General features: G+C 40.3%; 1 protein-coding gene across 1 annotated transcript in view; it reads right to left on the bottom strand.

Annotated features, from left to right (window-relative positions):
* The window catches only part of PARD3B (par-3 family cell polarity regulator beta), a 413,185-nt gene that overhangs the window by 32,741 nt on the left and 361,996 nt on the right, over positions 1-18,448 (bottom strand). The gene's annotated exons all lie outside the window — the stretch shown is intronic.

The following is an 18,448-nucleotide window of genomic DNA, read 5'->3' as shown; positions in this document are numbered from 1 at the left end:
CTCCATATTTCTGCTGTTTTATGAAGAAGAATGAGGGGGGAAAAAGTTAAATGTGTAATTTGTTTTGCTCAGCACAAAAGCCATGCAGTATACGGCCTACCTGCGTGGCTGTAGATAGGCTATTAATTATGTGCAGTGGCAAGGTGCATGTGAGCTCAAGGATGCACCTGGTAACTGTGCATTCACAACTCTGTGCAAATTTCCTGGTGATCACTCTCACACCTACCAGGAGTAATGGCAGCCAATGTGCAAAACCACTAACAGATCCAGAACTGCACCAGCATCGAGCAGTGATCCCCAAAGTTTTACCAGTCACCAGAAAGTAAAAAATATTTACATCATGAGGCCTTTTTGCAGCCTGAAAATACCCCTTTTCTGATGGTTTCCTACAGACCAAATAGAAGGTGATACCCCCTGCCAGGTCTGTTTGTATATATGATTTGAGAGACAGTTGCCATAGAAACACCCTGGCGATGGATACACAATTTTGCTAATTTGGATCCGTTGAGCCGGCTGTGTCTCCACACCCTATATAAAATCCCCAGTGCACTGGAAAAGCATGGTCTGGCTCTGCATGGCTAATTAAAGACTTAGCCATTTCTTCTCCTTTCCCTTCTCCATCTGTCCATGCGACAGTAAAAACATATCATCGCTCAGCCACCAGCAAAATGGTGCCCGGAATAAAATACTACCCCGATGAAAAGAGAAATTGCGAAAATGGAAACACCTCCTTCATAGAAGTTATTTCTGTTTCAGAGGGAGTCAAAGCAAAGAGTTCCTTGCTGTCTTTTACCACAAACTAAGCTAAAAATCAGTACGAAAGGCACTAACTAATGAGATCGAAATATTCCAGCTTCTCCTCGTTCCCTGAAACACAACGTACACAGCTGGCCCTCAGTCCAGGTGCAGAGGTTTTAACTACATAGTTAATAATCACAAAATACTTAGGTGAGCAAACAGTAACCTTAATAAAAAAGCATTAGAACCTGGAAATCCTATCAAAGCCAAATAGACACTGGCCATGAGGTGACCAGTGAGGCACTGGAGATGATAGAAGGTGCATTACTTAGTTGAGTCCATATCAGAGGCAGCTGGAAGAGCTTTTGAGACCCAACACCCCAATCAGTAAAGAAAGAACACAACAGCAGATGAAATACATGTTTCACAAATGTATGGTAATGCACAACAGAAAGAATGATCCAAAACATGCTCCTGTATTTTTAGGGTTTAAATTAACGACATCAACTTAAATAAGAGCCATCATTATGAAGCGATCATCTCTTAGTCTAGAGCGGCCTCAACTAACAAGCAAAACATGAATATGCAAAAATAATGAGGTAGAGATAAACACAGAAACAGACATCATCCCATCAGTGCAATTAAAAGAGCAGCATGCTTAAACTGAGAAAACGAAATGCTATCTTTGTCAAAAAACAACAGCAAACAATTCATGAAACTTAACTGTTGCGAAGTATTGGTATGGCCAAGCCCTTTGTAGAATGGAAGATTAATAAACCGGACACACATATGAATCAAAACAACTAGCACCAGCTCAGCAGAAGACAGAAAAGCCTTTGACAGGCTGAAGAGAGGTAAAGCCTCACAGAGTCAGCCATTCCCTGAAAGGGAGAGCAGGCAGAAGCCCCTGTACCAGCACATTATTCTCCTAATCGTCCCTTTGGGAATCCCAATGAATTCTCTGAAGCACATAGCACTGGCCACACCTGGAAACAAAGTACCAGACAAACAGGCAAGACACTGCATCCATATAACACAGTGCCTTCACAGTCAGGATTTTCTGTGTGCCAGAACGATATTTTCTTCTACATAGCTAGTAGTATTTTTGCTGTTCAAGTCTCTTTTAACCGCCCCCCCCCCCCCGTAATTTCCATTAGCAAACAAAATTTCTGTGATAGAAATGCATCACTTCAGAGAAAACCCTGTAACACCTCTGCATCTTTAATTAAACCCCTGCCAGTCCCCCGAGGCAGAGCCAGGCTGGGGGAAGCACAGACTGAAGAGTGATGCAGGCACGGTGCGCTGCTCTCCTCGCTCAGTCCACAGCTTTCAGCAGGGGACCAATGTGAAGGGCCAAAAGGCAGAATAACAAGCACAGGCTGGGGGTCCCTCCACTTCCCTGGACAAGTGTAATTCACATTTGCTTCAGGACAGAAAACTGTAGAAAGAGGCATAGTTTCACATGCAGATCAAAAACAGAAAGGGAAAGCAACTGGAAAGAAAAAGAGAAAACAAAAGCTGCGCAGGTGTCAGTGCGAGCTGTATCCCTGGCAAACACAGTAACCGCATGGCACTTCGAGGAGTTTTCTAATACAGGGAAGTGGTAAGCTAGTATCTCTAACCTGCCAGCTCTCCCTAGGAAAACTTCCTAGGAAAAAAACGTAACAAATGATGTGAACATGCACTTGTAGATCAAGCCAGAAATAAATATCTTAGAGCATTCAAATATTTGCAAACAAATTTTAAGGCATAAGTAGAGTATACCTGCAGGCAGGTATCTAGAAGCAAGTCTAGGATTTGCCCGCAGGAAAATTCTGGGGCTGCAGAAGAACAATTCTTTAAGAGCAGAGAAAGGACTCATTTCATCCTGAAGCTTGAGACTACCTTGAAAACTGTGCGAGAAAGTGCAAGAGGCTGTGTTTGTTCCCCGGAGACACTGCATTTCATTCCTCCTCACCTGCCTTACAATCACTGCCTCCTGGAGCATTTGTGGAAGGCTAAAAGACGAGCTGCTAGCATGAAAGCCTGCTTGCCCCTTTCATATGGATCAAGGTGTTTGGTGTTGGACAGCCATTGCGGTATGAACAACTATAGTGATTATTTTTAAAGTTTAGGCTTCATAAACCCAGAATCAACTTTTTCTTATGCATTCTCACACAGCTCAAGGTGAGAGCTACCACACTGCTAACAAAAGCCAGCAGCAACTCCCTGCCCCTAGCAGTGAGGACACATTCCACAGGACAGTGTGTTTTTGCTGGGGCTCTACCTCCTCTCACAAATTCCTGCCTGAGCTACCCGAGTGCCCTGTTCCAGGTCCATCCAGGTGAAGCTGGCACACTGAAGACTCAAGACCATGGGTACTGCTCATAAGGAAAAGAATGATGCAAAGCCATTTTCAGGGTGGCTGTCTCAGAAAGCTGCAGTTGCCGTTCCCTCTCCTGCAGGTATTTTAGTTTAGAGGTGCATATAGGAAACTTTGATCAGTTTGTTAAAAAAATTGTTTAAAGCCTAACTAGCTGCAGAAAAAGCACCACTCAGAGTCAGAAGTTTCACACTCTTAAAAAGGAATAATACAAAGTGGGTGTTGCATTCAGGCTCATTCATTTTTCACTTACACGCTAAACAACTCCTTTGCCTGTTTAATTTTTATTGTTAACCCTTTGTTTCACCCACTTCTGAACAATAAACCTCCTCCAAACATTTCAATTATTAAGATCAGAAAGAAAATGGGGTGTGTGTGCTGCCCACCAGCTAAGTAGCAATAGCATAACTTCATCAAGGCTGATGTGATTTTAGCTATGTGTTTGTGAACCCAGTGCAAAACACTGATGACTCCATTGAGTCATGCCTGAATTAAAATTATGGGAGATCAGGAAGAGCTTATGAAGACAGGAGTCCTGGGACTCCTAACTTTCTCATTTATTCACTGTGTACACTCAGGAAAATCACTTGAGCTTGCGCATTGTAGTTTTCTTCCCATAAAAAATGGCACAGTACTACTATTGTATTTTATGACTGACATGCACTAAAAAACAGAGGCCATCCCAGGAAGGCTGCAGAGCAAGGCATGTGCTCTGCCATCACCCAAGTGCTTTGAAAATGCCACCCAGTTCTTCTTTTTGCCTTAAAGTCTGTGTATAAACATGGCACATAGGACCGCTGCATTGCTTAGTACTTTTTTCAACAGTCTTGTGATCATCTGTTAAAGGACTTGATTCAGATGCTGGTTTGACCTCTGTTCTCAAAGCTCTTCTTTTGTCTGTGAGCGTTTCTAATCACATGGGTTGAGATTCAGCATGCCAAAAAGAGCCATGGTATAACGGAATTTGCCCTTTAACCTTCAGGTCTCCCCTCTGCTGAGACACAGTTGGTTTTTGTTTTCAATTAAGTGAAAACTGAAGAAAAACTGAGAGGTAAAACTGGATTTGCTCCCCACCCCAGTCTCAATGTTTCGTACACAGGTGAAGCACCAAAATTCACCCATTTTATTTTTTGCATTTCAACAGTATGTTCGGTTCTAGGGACTGCAAGTGAAATTTAAGAGCATGATTTGATTCACGAACACTTCTTGAGCTGTTAAAACAGAAGTGGGTTATGTACAGCAGTGAGCTGGATGTTCCATGTGAAATGGAGGAAGCTGATCGAAGGGGTCTTCTTAATTCCTAACTGCTGTGATACCGTAATTATCCCACTCTCCAAGACCTCCAGCACAAAAAACATGTTTTCCTCCATCCAGCTTTTTTATGTTTTGCATCAAAAGGTAAAAATTAAAAATTCTACCAGTGTCCATGATTCAAAAGAATTTTCCTGATGTTTTCCTAACATACACAAAGAGGGATGTATTTTGCTTTCCTGGTTTTGCAATGAAAGTTGAAACAGTGATTTTGCGTTATTATAACACTCATCATTTCTCCCTCTAATTTGGATGGTTTTTAATAAAGCTCCATTGATTCCACTGAAAGAAATCCCTCCTGGCAAAAGCAGAACACACACGCTGATTGCTAAATATGCAGCAATTATCATATTCAGCAGCGCACTTTAATATCTTATTTATAGATGTATCTATCTATAATTTGCTTTAATTAAGTTGCATTGATTTTAATGACAGAAGCAGTCCTCAAAGAAGCGTCTAATGTTATATGAGCCCATTGGTACTGCTTTACCATTGTTTGGATATAAGACAGCACCTTTAATACTTCTTTTTGGTATTCTTGGTGGTGCTTTTCTTTGCTAAGTGGCTGCAATGAAAAGCCAAGATGATGTCCCACAGGAATTCTCAAAAAACACCTCCACCACTGCAGAGAGCACTTCCAGCTTTCCTGTTACAAACTTGTTCGTAGGACAGTTTTCAAGAAAAAGGAAGGAAGCGGTATCTCCCCATCAGGTCCTGAGAAACCTTGCGTTTCTGTTCCTGCTCCATTTTATAGACATCTCAGGACTGTAATTGTGAGAGGTTCTCAAATCATGGCCCGATGCCTTCAAAGTTTGTTTTGGGCAGTCCGGCAACCAACTTGAACTTTTTTGTTTCATTGCCAACAGAAAATACAGGGTAAATCACTTGGGAAGGTGAACCAACAGATGGCTACAAGTGCCTGTTCACCGCCCATCGTGATCTTGCAGACTCTTAAAGTTCTGTTTTCTGGGCTCAGTCACAGGGAATGTTGAGCCTTCTTTTTGTGAAGCACGCTGACTTTAAGCATTTTATACTATTCTGGTTTTGAGATTATTCCAAAGAACACTTGATGTTATTAGAACTGTGACAAAGTTTGTCAAAAAACATCTTGAGGAACTAAAGGAATGTATTGCTGCACTCCTAGCAGAGCCTCACAGCCTTGGTTTCTGCTGGGTGCTACCACATACCTTGGCCCCGATTCAGGAAAGCATGCTAAATACTGATGAGGGTGGTTTGTTTTAATTTCAATAGCATTTGATTCCTCTTGGAGGCATTCCCAAAGCTGACATACACCTGCATCTCTCAGTGGCTGTATCTCCTTTTTGGGTGAAAATACACAGGAAAAACATTTATATCTCTGTATCCTGCACACGTCTTCACACATTTGAATGCAGCATTCTAGTGATGATGATCTCGGCATTTCTCTCTCTGAAGTAACCCCATAAGATATTACTGGTTCATAGCAATTGAGGATCTCTCTCAGAGACTACTGAGGTAGCTTTATAACATTACTTATGCAGATCTTAATGTACCATTCACTGCTAGTAATTTTTTTCTAAAAGTGAAAAATAAACGCTGGCTTTTTAAATCACTGCCTTTTGGAATATATCAACACTAATTTTATAAGAATTGTTCATGTTAAAATGCAAGGGCATGATCTCAAAGGAAAAGCACCAAAGTAGCTATGGAAGTACATTTTCAGTTTCTGGTCATCATTTTTCATTCACTGATTATTGCTTAAGTGTTGATTAATAGTTATGTTCATGCTGCTAGAATACATTTCCCTTGGGTGAGAAAAACATACTTGTCTAAAGGAAAAAAAGACATAGTAATCAACCCATCCTTCCTCCTCTCTGTAAGAAACACAGGCACACACTCCAGAGTCACTGATGATCTTGGTTTTGCTGGTGAGTAGTTTTGAAAATTTTCACTTAGAAAATCAGCTGTATGCAATCAGAACACTACTTGGTCACTCAGATTGCTAGGCAATTAAATGCTCCCCTTCTGCCTGTCTGCCTCTCTCCCCACATATATATACATACGTACACATATATACATGCACACACAAATGTACATACTTACAGTCATTGTCCCTTCTCCCTATGCAATGAACACCAGGAACACTGATGACAGCAGTGCTCCATGCTGGAATTAAGCAGGGCTGATTATCTCAGGATTTACTTTTCCTCCTTGGTAATGCCCTACCTCTTGTTCAAGGAGGTGAAACGAATGGTTTAGATTTAGAGAGAGCGGAAAATTCTCTATAAAGGCAATAGACTGAGGGAAATACAAACACAGATGGGAACTTTAAAAGGGAAACAGGCTGTTCCCATAACAGTTTAAAAACATGGCAATTGCCTTAGCTTAGTAGAAAACAAGCTCTCAGCATTTGCTGCATCTTGCAACACTAAGCAGAGAGAAAATAGCAAAGATGGAGGTGAAGCCAAAACTGCCAAGTTTGCACAGCCCCACAAAGATAATATTCTGCTTTCTGAACCCTAGCTCCAAGAGCCCCTGATCCCTGGTGCTGGAGGACTATGGTTTCCTGTGACCATGCAAAATGAGATAATTTCCTGGCCTGTGTCTGTCTCTGTGGGTGGCTTCTTTTTCCATTAGTCATATAATATGTTTTGGTTAATTCTACCTCTTAATTGTCTTTAATGAGCACCAGATTTGCAACACCCTCACTTGCAAACCTATTCTCAGAGTAGAAGCAAACAGAGGCCCTTGAGCTGAGAGCAACATTTAAAAGCAGCAAACCAAAAAATCCTCAGTACCCATCAGCATTGATTCTTTCCAGCTAAAGGGGCATTTCAATTGCTCTTCCACTGAACCAGGCCAATGTAATTAATCTCTTCCCAGCCACTGGAGGGAATAACTTAACTTGTCACTGAGATACGTTTGTGATGCAATATACAGCATACATAATAAATACATGTAAATACATTTCTAAAGCACATCTGCAGTTGTTCTACAATACTGTGCACAATTCTTCCCCCCCCCCCCCCCGAAACCAGTCCTCTGCATTAGCTTGTTTGAAACTAAACTGCTTCTTGTTCCTCCCAGTTTTGCATTCTTTGCTCCTTTTCTCACTGTAATTAGTTTACCAGACTACTTATCCAAATGATTACTGCTTTTAAATGACAGTTGTCTTCTCTTTTACTCCAGTTCATTGTTGTGTGTCATTTTGTCTGGCTATCTGAATACCCAGTTCTCTAAAGCATTTTCTCATTATGTTATCTCCTGATATAAAGCATTTTGAAATACTTCATGAGACACACTGTATGAAGTAAATGGAATTGAATTTTCTCTCAAAGTCATGGGCTTTCAGCATCTTTCTCTAGCTAAGTCAGCAGAGTTCTTGGCATCAATGCCAGGGTGTAATGGCCACGCTTTGCAGCCCAGCTATGAGCTTGTGTTCTTTTTAGGGAAAATAAAATGACAGTGTCAGTACCTGGAAAGCAAACAGGGGACAGATCAATATTTCCATTTGTGATGAGGATGACAAGACAAAAATGTCTATGGTATTTTTGAGGTTTTTAACGCACACATTGAGATATTGCTATTTTGCCGTATCTACCTACATCTGGTTTTGGTGCTGAATGTGTGCACAGGGGGTCTATGCATGTGTATGTCAGGAAAGGAAAGAGGGAGGGGAAGGGGAAATAGCAGGGCATGGAACTAAATTGCAGAGCAAGTAGTGGAAATAGACAGTGAAAAGCTTCCTGCAGGCAGGCAGCTTCACAGGGGAGAGTGAGCCTTTCATTGTCTATAAAATCATGCCTTGCTGGAGGTCCTCAAGAGTAGAAGGGGTAGCGCCTACAGGCAGTAAATCTCTCACTGTTGTATTATTACATTCTAAACACTTAGCTACTGTACAAACCAGCACACTGTTTCAAAAGAAGAAAAAGGTGGAAGAAGTGGGAAAATGAACCAAGGGGAGAGGAAGAAGATGGCAATAAAATTGGGAAACACCCCCCTGCCACAGCAGGGGTGAAGAATACTTCACATCAAAGAAAAACAGCAGAGTAAATCATCACAGAATTAAAAGGTAACCTCAACTCCTTCCACTGTGATTTGACACCACTCTGGAACAGTACTTCTAGAATTTGAGTGGTTAGTCTGTGGCACGGGGTTTTAAATCCACCTTAATCTTGTTAAACATAGATGCCACTAAGGCAGTGCTCTCTCAGTGGCATCATGATAAAAGCTCTCCATCCTGCAAATTCAATATGGTTAACAGCAGCAACAAAAAAAAGTCCAAACCTGGATTAATACTGAGCAAACAACATCAGCATAAGCAGGCTTAGAGAAAGGAATTGCTTTCCATATGTTATGGCATCAGGTTCCTCCAGATCTTCAGATACCAGTCTGTAAATGTTACAGACATTGTTTCTACTGCTTGCAACTGCTGTTGGGTGGTGACCTTCTTCGCTTGCTGATACCAGTTTAGCAGTTGGTACAGTTTCTCTGAGATTTGGTACTGTCTGTTGTTTGCTGGTACCAGATGGATACCAGATGGGTAACTGTGGGCAATGGTTCCTCTGTGTTTCAGTCCCCAAAATCACTGCCTATAGGGTCAGTCTTGTCAGTTGACTCCTAAATGGCACTTCAAAGCAGCATTCTGAAAAACCTCAACATCTGTTCCTTACTCCTAATGACCTTAAAAAAACGTTGAGACATACTTTCCTTTAGCCAGGAGTTACTGTGCATCTGCAGAAAAAATACATCCTTGCAGATGCTTGCTGCCATCAAACTCACTCCTTGCTAATAGCAGCTTCAGAAGCCACCACCTCAACTCTGAAAGTCAGCACTGAATGTGAAGTATAATCAATATATTCTTTTCTGTGGTAGCTCCACAATGTAGGAGTTCAGAGATATTTCAAGGCATTTTTCAAACAGTACTTTAAGCAGTGAAGTGGAAGAACAAGAAAACAGAAAACTTAGAAGTGCCTTTGAAAGGCAGCACGGATACCTGAGGGCCAAATGTAAAGCATGGAGGGAAAGTAAGGATAGATTAAGTGATGGAAGAGATCTGTTTTAAGTATTAATTTGTGATTGGTCTTTCAAAATGTTGACCCAGTTGTCAAACGATAGACAGGGGCTGAAAGTTCAGTTAATGGTTTTGAATACTGCCTATTGTAGCTCCCTCCTATGTTATTCCATATGACTGCTTCTGTTTCTAAGAAAGGAAAAAAAAGTTTATTTAGGACAGTATGCAAGCATTTTGGTTAATTCTCTATACGTGCTACAGCAGAATGCTGTCTACAGAAAAATACAGCTGACATCAAAGCTTGTTCCCCACCCCCTGTCTTGCTTCATGGAGAAGTTATGATAAACAGGTTATGTGTTCCCTAAGGTTACCATGGAAACTCATTCTTTTCAGGCCATCATTTGCAAAGGTAAAATTTGCATTAAAATGTGATGGAATTTGATTTTGTGCATGTGTGTGTGAAACTCAAGTGGGGTCATGCTACCACATAGCATAGCTATTATTTCAAACCCAGGAGCATAAGCTTAAGAGAGAGATCTATTAATCTGTGTAAACACCTCAGTGACCAAATTACAGTTTAATTGCTAACTTGACAGGTATCTTCCTAGCAAATTAAGAGAAATACTTTGAAAATTAGCTTCAAATGCAAATGGAAATGTTAATACTGATCCACTGGTGGGTACCACTACATAGTATTTTACTAAATTCCCCTATAATCATTCCACAGGAAAGACTGAATTTAGATTGTCAGAATGACTTTGTTTTGATGATGGCAGACCAGGGATGGAAGGCACAGGCATGTATTACAAATTATAAAATTTTATCTAATCCTGAAGGAGTTATCCTTAAATTGCGAAGTACAGAATATGATTTGATATAACCATGCTTACTATGATACAAGAAACTTTTGGATCTTTTCAGAATCCCAATTTGTTCACTTTGTTTTGAGGTATAACACAACTTCAAAGCCATAATTTCACTCTAGGTATCTGCTATTCTGACTTTTCTTGGGAACCTGATGGTGTAAAACACATAGCTGTTCCAGGCTTCCCCAGGGTCCATACTCCTTGAGAGTCACTGCCATTATTTGTTGCCACATGAGCATTGGTCTTCCTAACACAGCAGTGCATCCTTTGCAGTCATAATTTTGACAATCATTACTTCCAGCCTACTAAGAAAACAGATGAATGGGCTAAACCCAGAAAAATCTCTAGAACTGGTGACCAGACTGCATTTTAGAAGAGATATCAGTAATTATCCTCTTGCTCAGTAATAAGCATCCACAACATATATATGTTGAATTTTATATGCTACTATATGACATCTATGCTACTCTGTGACACTGGAATATTCACATATCATCTGCCCTGAGCAGCAGGACCCCCTTTGGAGGCAGTAGGGCCAAACCTCATATTTCTTCTCGGAAGGCAGTTATCCCAGTATCACCTGGGTTACAGAAGACTCAGTATCTCCTGTCATACACGACTTATGACATACAGTTCAGTTGGAATGGCTCTAATAATATTGGGCAACATGACACTTAACACAGCAGCCAGGCCCTTTGATGAGGAAAAAGCAGCAAAAACACAGACAGCAGTATTTGTTGCTCTTGCTTTCTTATTGTTAATACAGATGCAGAGCAAGTGTGTCAAAACCACTAAAAACAAAATAATCAAATAAAAATAAACTCTTCAGATCAGGTTGGACAGTGCCAGTATTTTATAAGACTCCCTTCTGCATTGGGAAATTCCTGCTTACAGATTCAATCTACTAAACTAAGCAAGAATGTTAAAGGTTGAAAAAAACAAAACCCAAATGCAAACAAAAATTAAATTGATTACTAACTTTTTCAGAACTTCTCAAAACTCAGCACATTTGATAGAAGGAATGTGTTCCAGACGGATCCTGTACTGAGCAAGAAAGAAGGCGCTAGTGCTCCTTTTCCCTGTTCATGAATAGCTAGAGCTGAGGTTGAAAGTTGGAAAGAGCTGGCCCTGAGCAGAAAAGCTAAACTCACGTAGAGCACCAGCTTTACAGGGTAAATGGAGTTCTCTTTTCCCATATTTTGTACTTTATTTAAATGCAGTCTTGATATTAGATTAGCATCTGCACTACAGACCTTAGACTGGGAACTAATAAAGTTATCTGCCCAATCTCTCCATGTCTGAGTCAGTGACTTTCTTTTTCATTTTAAATAATTATAACAATGTCGCCTGTTTGTTGAGAAAAATAGAGCCTTTATATATTCATAGATAATTGCTTATACCCAGCACCCAGTGATACATTCTAATTACTTTTCACACCTTGGCTGTGAAGAAACCTTGAACTTTTTAGTGTTTTTTAACTGCAAGACAACAATGTAGCCAGAGCACTGACACCCTGACTGCTGAAACTGCGCCTAGGAGGAAATTTAACAAGCAGTTCTGCTAATACATTTTGCAGTGAGGAACTTCAGCAAAACTCAATACCACCCAAGGCCTCCACCTCAGCTCTTATGCTGCAATAATGAGAAGCGCTGCACAGATATACAATAGAGGAACTCAATCCAGAAATCAAAAGTAATCAGAAGTCCATTATTTCAGTTGTCTTCTGTCACGTACTTAACTATAACAAATAAAAGATCTGTACTCTGTAACAGCCTCAATGACACTGCTGTATTGCTTGACCCAGCTTGTTTCAAGCTCGACCCTGCTCTGCACATGCTGGGCAACCATTGCTGTTTGCCTCACAAAGGTCATTCTGCTTTCCATTATGTTAAATGGACAAATTTTGCAGTGCTTTGTCAAAACTGCTCTTTGTTTTAGTGGGATGTTATCCCTAGCAGGCAAAGCTGGACAGTGACCAGCATCTTTAGGGAACAGGGTGCCATCTGGGACAACAGCAGCTAGGCAATTCTGGGGATCATCAGTATTTTTCAGGGACAAGGTTTCTTTTTAATCAGCAGCACGCTGAACAAGAACATAACCCAGAGAAATTAAGCTGTGAGAATTCAGAAAGAAGTCAGCTGTGTCAGCATGTATTTGATAAATGCACCAGATACCTGGTAGTAAAGGAAAAAGCTTGTGCCTAAGCAGGGGTCAAGCCTGAGGCCTGATTTCAGGCCTGATCTAATAAATACCCAAGCGCATGCTTAGCTTCAGACATGAATTTCAATGGCATTACAGACTTGTCTTGTGATTAAAAAATGAGTGTTGTTGTAACCAGGGCCCCTTTCTAGAAGTCGAAGCAGGCCTCTTACTAATGGCCTGAGGAAGAGGAGGTCAATTTTAAAAGGAAACCTACTTTTTTCCCTGCCTTGTAGTCAGACCCATGAGCAGCTGTATTTGATTCTATGGTATGTGGGGCACTGACTTGCTAGGGGCCAGGACAAAGCTGTCATGGAGAAGTACGTATCACTGAGAGTAAGGGAAGGTTCAAAGTGCACAGTATTAGCTTTATCAACATTACATGGCAAAGCTTGGTGTTAAAACCTCAATCCTCTCCCACCTTCCCCGTGCGATGATGGCCTGAGATGTGGCAGCCCGTGCACGTGTGCTCAGGGGAAAGCGGCCACAGAGTCACCTATCTGTGGAGCAATCAACAAGCAGACAGAAAACTTAAAGCCTGTACTTGCAGAAACTTGCCAAAACCGAAGCAAATTGCAAAGACCCAGCTACCGTGCTACTCAGCACTGCAGTGAAGCCAGATTACAGCCTAGCTCTGAAAAGGCTGTTTCTGTGTCCATCCAACTGTGCTCCGAAGGATAAAAGCTGCAGAGCTGTGGCCTGTCTATGTGGACAAATGTAGTAACTGTTTAGCATACTGTATAGCATGGATTACCTGTTCACAAACTCCCCTCATCAATATAATTACCAGTTAAAGGTCTGTTTCTTACCTACCTAAGCATATTGGCAAATTTGGAAAAACATTTACAACATAAAACCTCTAGGACCCTTCATATCACATCAACATGATCTCTGGCAGCTGTCACAATCTCTGTGATGCCCCACTCAAGTTCTCCGTTTGGGCCACATCAGAAGAACCTCTCCTAACTCTAAGGGACATGACCACTGGCACATGTGTTAACGTGGAACCTCTCAGTGCTGTGAGCCTGCAAGGACAGCCACAGCCTGGCAGCACCACATGTTTTTGTTTGATTTCCTTCAACTACTAATATGAAATCAGAGAAATGGCTTAGTGTTTGCCCTCCTCAGAATCACCTCCCTGCATTGAAATACAACAAAAAGCAGCTGTGTGATGAGGTACCTTGTGAAATAGATGGCATGATATATTTCTGGAATTCAAATAATATTGTAGGATATAAACAGTACCAGTGGGCTTTGATAAGATGACATATGGCACCACAACTGTTTCCCTTGGTAAATAAGAGTGTGTACATAGTGTTAGCATGAAGACATGAGCATATCAGACTCCCCTCTGGTTCAAATAATCTGTGCCAAATTCAACCTTTGTGTAAGTAGGAATGACTCCAAACAACTTATAAGAGTCACTCTTTATTACTAGTATTAATGGAATTGAATTTGGCTTTCCTTGCATGTGCCATTTGGAGTTGTTTATTTTTCACATGAGGTTTGGCAGGGATTTCTCCAAAATAATTTCCCCCCAAAAGCCAGCCTGTAAATTTCAAAATCCTTCTGCTTAGTTTGAACAGCTCTTTAGAAAACATCCCAATCTGAAACCTTCATTATATAGAGATAAGTAGTGACCATAAATTATTGATTGGTGAGTCAATCATACAATCTAATAAAACGTTTTAGATATTATCTTAATTAATATTTTAACCACTTACACACAAATACTTCTGACCCATGGTTTTAAAAGCAGCTATACTTCAAGTAAGTTAACTTTTTAAAAAAAAAATATTCATTGTTTTCTACTAATAGTCTGTGGGCTCAGAAAGTCTGGAATTCACAGCAGTTTCTGCTATACGGTTTCACATAGTACATAAAATTGTCAGCTTCTCCCATTGCACTAGAAGACAGGAATGTTATTATTCTAGAAGTTGGAATTTTGGTTTCTAACCATGGTCCAACACAAATGTCTGTGCATTTTGGGAACTTAACCTATTTGAAATGCAACATCTGAACCTGGAACTAATTGATCATGAAAAGTACAAACAGCTCCTTATTCATCCTGAAGCAAGCATAGAACCCTTTGACACATTATGGAAAAATAATGCAGTTCTTAACGCTCCTTTTTTTGTTCTGGTTGATTTTTAGGCTTGGACTCCTGCCAGACATACAATAAAGTACTTGGCCTTTAACACAGACAGGCATGATTCTTCTTTCATACTTGCAACTGGGAACTGACAAAACTCAGTACATTACAGATTTGTTTCAATCTGAATGCTCACAGCTAGTATCCAGACAGGTTTTCGTGTATCTTTAGGTTATTTATCAGCTTGCAAATCTGATCTGCGAGTAAGGAAATGGCTTTTAGAACCAGTTAACATAAGGTTCAGTACAGTGAAGCTGATATAGTCACTAACAGGTGAAGAACTATTTGCACTATGGCAGGTGTCACATGCAGTCATTGGATGCACATTAAAAAGATAGAGTTTCAAGGATTCTCTGCCACCCTGAAGGAAAGAACTGATGTTCTAAGTAACTGGATTTGTACAAAGTCTGTAAGACAATCCAAGTAAATCCTCAAATAGATGATTAATTCCTCATTATTTAAATGCCCTTAAATACAAGTACAGATGCTAACTTCATGGCTTTGTCTTGACAGCTCTTTTGCTGTTTCTCATGATCTGCTATTAGTCTGTGACTCTAAAGCCCTGAAAAAGTGCCCCACGAAAAAAACCCTCCAGCTCCTAGGGAGACTAAGTTCTTGCAGCTTATTGCTTACATAGCTCTCTCAAGGTCTGACTGATACTGCAGTATATGATAATACTACATAAACATATTATGCCTCTTTCTGTAGGATTAGGTTTGCATAGCATATGTTTATGAGCACTTTGACTGATGTCCCACTAAGACATGAGGATGTATGCACATGCCTAGACTCTGTCTTGAACTGATACTCCCCAATATACCCTAGTCATCAGAAAATTTTAGAGTAATCTCCCATTACACTGCTAATAACAGGCATTCATTTTCCTAGACAATGTTTATACTTATCATCAGCCCGTCCTTTGGTTGGTTAGCTGACACTTACTTTACGCCTTGTGATCTACCCTATAGAATTTGGCTTATCCACTTATCCTAGTTATAAATCTGAAAGAGGGGTGGGGGCAGGGGTGGGGAGCAGCCCAAAGGATGCAAAACTCAACAACAAACCAAAGCATAAAGGAACTGGAAAAGAATTTCAAAGGATCTGGCTCTATAGCACAGACAGTGCTGTATACATGTGTCTGTTTATGGAGACACACTAAACTGAATTATTCAGTTACTTACAAAAAGAAAAAGAACAGACTGTGGGGAAGGGAGAGCAGAATGAAGGTGCAAGAGAGCGAAAAATTCATCCAGCAACAGATGAGAAGAACAGAGGAGAATTGGAAAATGGATGCAGGGGGGAGGAATGGATGATGAGAGAATAGCAGGCCTATTTAAAATGGATTTTTGACCTTATTTTTAAAACATTTATGGATCCCAATTGCCTGTCATGAGATCATTTTCCCTCACAATGCTAGCTTTTCAGCCGGCTCTGCACTTTAACTTGATTTATCCCACATTAAAAAAAGTAGATTGTTAGAAATACCCCTTCTATTAGAAATTCTGTCCCATTACAGTGTCAGCTAAAGGCCACTCGTCAATGTCAGCTTTATCAGATAGAAATTTGCCTCATGAGTTCTCAGATACTTTTTGGAAGACAAGACCCAGGGTCCATTTCTGAAGCTGTTGATTTGCGACGGGATAGCGTCTTCTCAAATTATCCTCTGTTATTTCCCAACTTATCTGCATGTTTCATGAGATGGTGGGAAGTGATTACAGCAGCTGCTGTGCATTAGAAAGTTATCTTATAGGAAAGCTGGCTTAGGTAAAACAGCTGACTGACAAAAGTATAAAAAGAACTAATTGAGTATTAAAAATATGTAGGGAGACCCAGCATCTCCTTTCAGGATGCAGCTTCCCTGGTGCAATAACCTCCTGCCGGAAGGAAGAAAACTTATACCAGAAGGTTTTCCTCCTCCTCAGCTGTCTGTCAACTCCTTAAAGAAAGACCTGCCATCCTGAAGATTCGAGTGAGTTTTATTTATTTACAATTATGCAATTAGTCATCAGCATGTCTCTTCACTGATGAGTAAAGGTGGGAAAAATCAGCTGTTGTTCAATCTGTGTTACCACAGCACTGCTGAGGGTCAGCAGCCCAAGGTGGGAAAGACTACATGGCTTAAAAAATACCTTGAGGATTTTCCTGGCAAGATGCTTTGAGACATTTGTTTTCCTTTTAGTATTTGGTTCTATTTTTGTTCCTTCTTTTCTGTCTGAATGGATTGATGTAACATATGTATTTTAAGGGTAAAACTACATGTAAGAGTAGAAATTTCAGCCAGGAGTCAAAAAAGAGCAAGCTGTGGCCACAGTATTTTCCAGACTGAAAGACAGTGCCTAGGAATGCAAGGCTGGATGGATCAATGGATGATCTTGTTGCAGTGAGGAGACCAGAAGTCTCTGAAATTTGTAAACCACTTCAACAAGAGGAACTGCTGCAGCAACAAACTTCAGAGTGTTAAAGCCCTCAAGGTAAACTCTGTTTTTTGAGCAGACTGCCATTCCTCACAAGAACAGTTAAAAATATTCTGCACTGGAAGGACACAACCCAAAAAACAATCCTGGTGTCACTACTATTAATCACTTCAAGATTGTGATACTTAAAGCTCCATTTCAGTTGCTTTGATTAAGGACAACTTGCCTCACAGAAAAAGCAAAGCTTTGGAAATCAGTAATCTCTGGGCATTATACCTAATAGGAAAGGCTTAGAAAGGATTATCTAGAAGAAACCTTTGTGAATCTTAGGAAACTACACTGGACCATAAATCTCAACCTCCTCTGAGGATTAATAAAGCTTTACCAGTTTCAGATAAGCAGTAGAAATCCTCAGGCTGCTGAAGAGGTACCACTGGCCTGGTCTAGGACCTCTGTCAAGACACTCACGCCATACAATTTCAACAGAAAGACACATTTGATGCATATTCTCATTTTAGTTTACAAAGGCTATTCAGAAGAATGGCAGCTACAGAGTCCCAAATTTGAGTCACAAACTTTAAGAGAGTAGATGAAAGTTAACTGTTCTAAGAAAAGAGCTATTCTGCTGAAGGTGAGCAACACTTTGGTAACTGAATCAGAATAATATATATAACAACTTTTTTTGGGTTAATGAACAAATATATATGATAATTTATGTAAAAACACCCCTTTTAAGTCTATCTCTCTGTGATTGCAATAAAATCTAGTCTCACACAGGATTTTTTTTGACTACAACCCCAATCATTGAAGATTTCACTTCAGCATTCACACTGATTGTTTGGAGGACATTAACATTGGAGGACATTAACAATGTTAGTTCAGACTTCAGGTGTATTTAGATTCTTAAGATTTTAACATAATTCTGCCTCTTTTTAAACTAAAATTTCAAATTTAGCATAAATTGCATCTTATCAAAGTTACATTTTTGAATGCTGGTTGATTATAATTACTTCTAAAGAGACAGAGTCCAACTTTGAAACCTGCTCAGGTGGAGCTCTTAAGTACCACAGTTGTTATCCCATAGATTACAGCTGTTGCATTTTTTTAAAGCATTAAAAAATCTGGCACTGTTGATTTAATTGCTGGTTCTACCATAGCTTACTCTTCAGTAGTGGGGTAGATAATACTTCCCTGTTTAGTGTGACTCCTAGATGTAAAACAGGGAATACAACATGTCTGTAACAGTTCTATAGTGTTGGTAGAATATTTCAAGATCTTTTAATGGGAGAGAGGCAAATTATTCCATTTTTCATTTTATAGAAGTTACTCAGGATGTATCAAGGCCAGATTGCTACTGTCTGGTGTGCAGAACGAAGGGTAGGAGCACACATGCCTCAGTTTCCTCCCACTTGC

The sequence above is a fragment of the Falco rusticolus genome, chromosome 8 (assembly GCF_015220075.1).
Source record: "Falco rusticolus isolate bFalRus1 chromosome 8, bFalRus1.pri, whole genome shotgun sequence".
NCBI lineage: Eukaryota > Metazoa > Chordata > Aves > Falconiformes > Falconidae > Falco > Falco rusticolus.
The sequence above is the reverse complement of the archived record's forward strand: the minus strand, read 5'-3'. Positions and strand labels throughout refer to the sequence as shown.